The following is a 2,500-nucleotide window of genomic DNA, read 5'->3' as shown; positions in this document are numbered from 1 at the left end:
GTTTGGCTTTCTTGTGTTGTAGGAGAAGTTTTCATTGAAGGGTCTGCTTTATACCAATAGCAGCTTTTCCCCCCAAAAAAGTACAACAAACCTACACTACGTCTGCAATTTTGTAATTTTTGTCGTAAGAGACAATTGCATTGAGGGGGTCAGGCGCTGTGTAGTACGTCCTCTGAAATGATCAACCAGATCGCAGATCAGATTGCGGTAGATATGTTCTAGATTTTTTTACAAATCTATTTATTAATTGTTGTAGATATTTTTTTACATTTTTTAAAAATATTTTAAATGATTTTTCATCAGCGTCTGTAAGTGTCCTGTACAGTGCTGCAGCACGTCCTCTGAGAGGATCAACTCTAATCAGATGAAGGGATTTTATTCTCATTAACAAGGGCAATAGAGGACCAAGGACACTGATTAATTATCTATTTAAAACATCATGTACTGGCTGGTGAGAAAAATCATCAAGCGTCCTCCTCCTCCTCCTCCTCGCTCCACATAAATACGATAATCTTCAGATCACACAGAGACAAGTTTTATTGTCACATATAAAAGTGAGATATCATCCTCCGTGCTCCAGTTCTTCACTATACCTGGTGCGTCACACACCTGAAAATTATACTGTCACACACCTGCTTGGTGGAGAAGGATCAAGTGAACACAAAAACCCCTACACCCCAAGAAGCGGTTTCTTCAAAGACCCCTGAGTCCAACTACTCACTTGACATAATATCTTCAGGTCACACAGAGGCAAGTCGTACTGCACTTCTTCAGATCACAGAGAGGCAAGTCATCAAGTCCTACTGCACTTTTACCCTGCTCGGTGGACAAGTTGAAGAACTCTGATACCCTGAGGATCAACAGAAGACTCCAACCTCTTCAAAGACACTAAACACAGGTACGATTACATGACATTACATTACATTACACCAGTGGTTAATGTGATTGAGTGGTCCGCACACCGGGTATCCAAAAAAAATGAACTTGGAGGATCCAAATGTTGCCAATTGTATAATGAAATTAAGTTTTTTATATTTTTTGGAGCATTTACCCAGTGTGCAGACCACTTCATCACACTGTCTATCCTTTTTGCCTGGCACCTGGATTATTGTTTTGTGGATGTGCGCACCCCAACCTCCAAATCACACAAGTGGTTCCCAAATGAAGGGAGTCGGGATCCCTTGGGGAGGACAGAGGGGACTTGGCATAAAAACAGCATAAAAACTTCACTTAACAGCTAACATAAGAATTAGTATTCACTTTTTTTATAATAAATGTACTGTACTTAGTTACTTTCCTGCGAATTTCTAGCAATATTAACAGACAAACTATTAATGGAAAATTAATATGGGTGATAGAAGGTCGCAAAGACATTCCTAAGTCCAAAAGGACACCGAAAATAGTTTGGGAATCATTGCATTACATGCACTGACACTATTACTCAAAGCCACTTGGAGTTATTACAGGGTATTTGTTACAGTCCCTGAAGCAGTATGCGGTTAGGTGGCTTGCTGGAGGGCGCTTCAGCTGTGGATGAAAGTGTATGATACATATTCTTCCCTCTAAGGTTTTGGATTTCAAGCTTTGATCCAAATAGCCAACCAGCTCCCCAAACCGCTAAGCCACAGGTATGCTTAATGATGGTACATTCACCTGACTTAAAAAATAAAGAATAAAGTCAAGTGAATGCCGTGGCATAATCGGTAGGGCTGTCACGCTGAGGACCCGGATTCGATTGCAGTCCGAGGTCATCTCCCGAATAACTCCCCCCCCCCCCCCCATCTCTCTCTCCCACTCCCTTCCTGTCAACATCTCAACCTGTGAGAAACCTGAAAAATATCTACCCTATTATTAATGTATAAGTACAACAGTATGATGTGACAGTTGTTGCACGTTATTCCTCTGTATCTACAGAGGGGTTTTCACATATGGACATATGAACCTATGTTATTAGCTTACTGTCACCAAAATTATAATGTTAATTTAGTCTCTCAGTAATGTCATAGCAATGTTGTTATGATGCAGTTGAGTCTTTTGAATAATGGGCGAGCCCGTCTGTGCAAAGAGGTTTGTACATAAGCCTGTCCCAAACCATTGACCTGACACTAAGCTATTTCATTTTATGTCAACAGTAAAATCTTAAATATAAGACATGAGCATTGGATTTTAACGGTGAAACTACATATTTGTCAACTACCAAAGGGCAGAAAGAGGCTATTATACTTTGTATCTCTTCTACTGCATTTATATCTACATTACACACCTCTGCCACTGGGGTAATGGGACACTGGTGGACAGATACCCTAGTGAAAGAGGTAGTTACAGAATCTGTGTGCGAATGTGTGTGTGCGAGTGTGTGTGTGTGTGTGTGTGTGTGTGTGTGTGTATGTGCGTGCATGTGTGTGTGTCTGCCAGTCCTCTGCTGTGCCCCGGCCAGCGTTTCCATTCAGCTCTGTCAAACACCACGAGGTGTCAAGACGAGAGAGGGAGAGATAGAGAG

The 2,500-nt window shown here is 41.4% G+C and overlaps 1 protein-coding gene across 1 annotated transcript in view; it reads left to right on the top strand.

Moving 5' to 3' along the window:
* The first annotated feature begins 95 nt into the window (after window positions 1-95).
* Window positions 96-2,500, top strand: part of gja5b (gap junction protein, alpha 5b) — a 24,305-nt gene continuing 21,900 nt past the window's right edge. The window contains exon 1 of the mRNA XM_063212805.1: window positions 96-898. The gene's annotated coding sequence lies outside the window, so the exon portion shown is untranslated. The remainder of the gene's footprint in view (window positions 899-2,500) is intronic.

The sequence above is a fragment of the Engraulis encrasicolus genome, chromosome 12 (genome assembly GCF_034702125.1).
Source record: "Engraulis encrasicolus isolate BLACKSEA-1 chromosome 12, IST_EnEncr_1.0, whole genome shotgun sequence".
Taxonomy (NCBI): domain Eukaryota; kingdom Metazoa; phylum Chordata; class Actinopteri; order Clupeiformes; family Engraulidae; genus Engraulis; species Engraulis encrasicolus.
The sequence above is the reverse complement of the archived record's forward strand: the minus strand, read 5'-3'. Positions and strand labels throughout refer to the sequence as shown.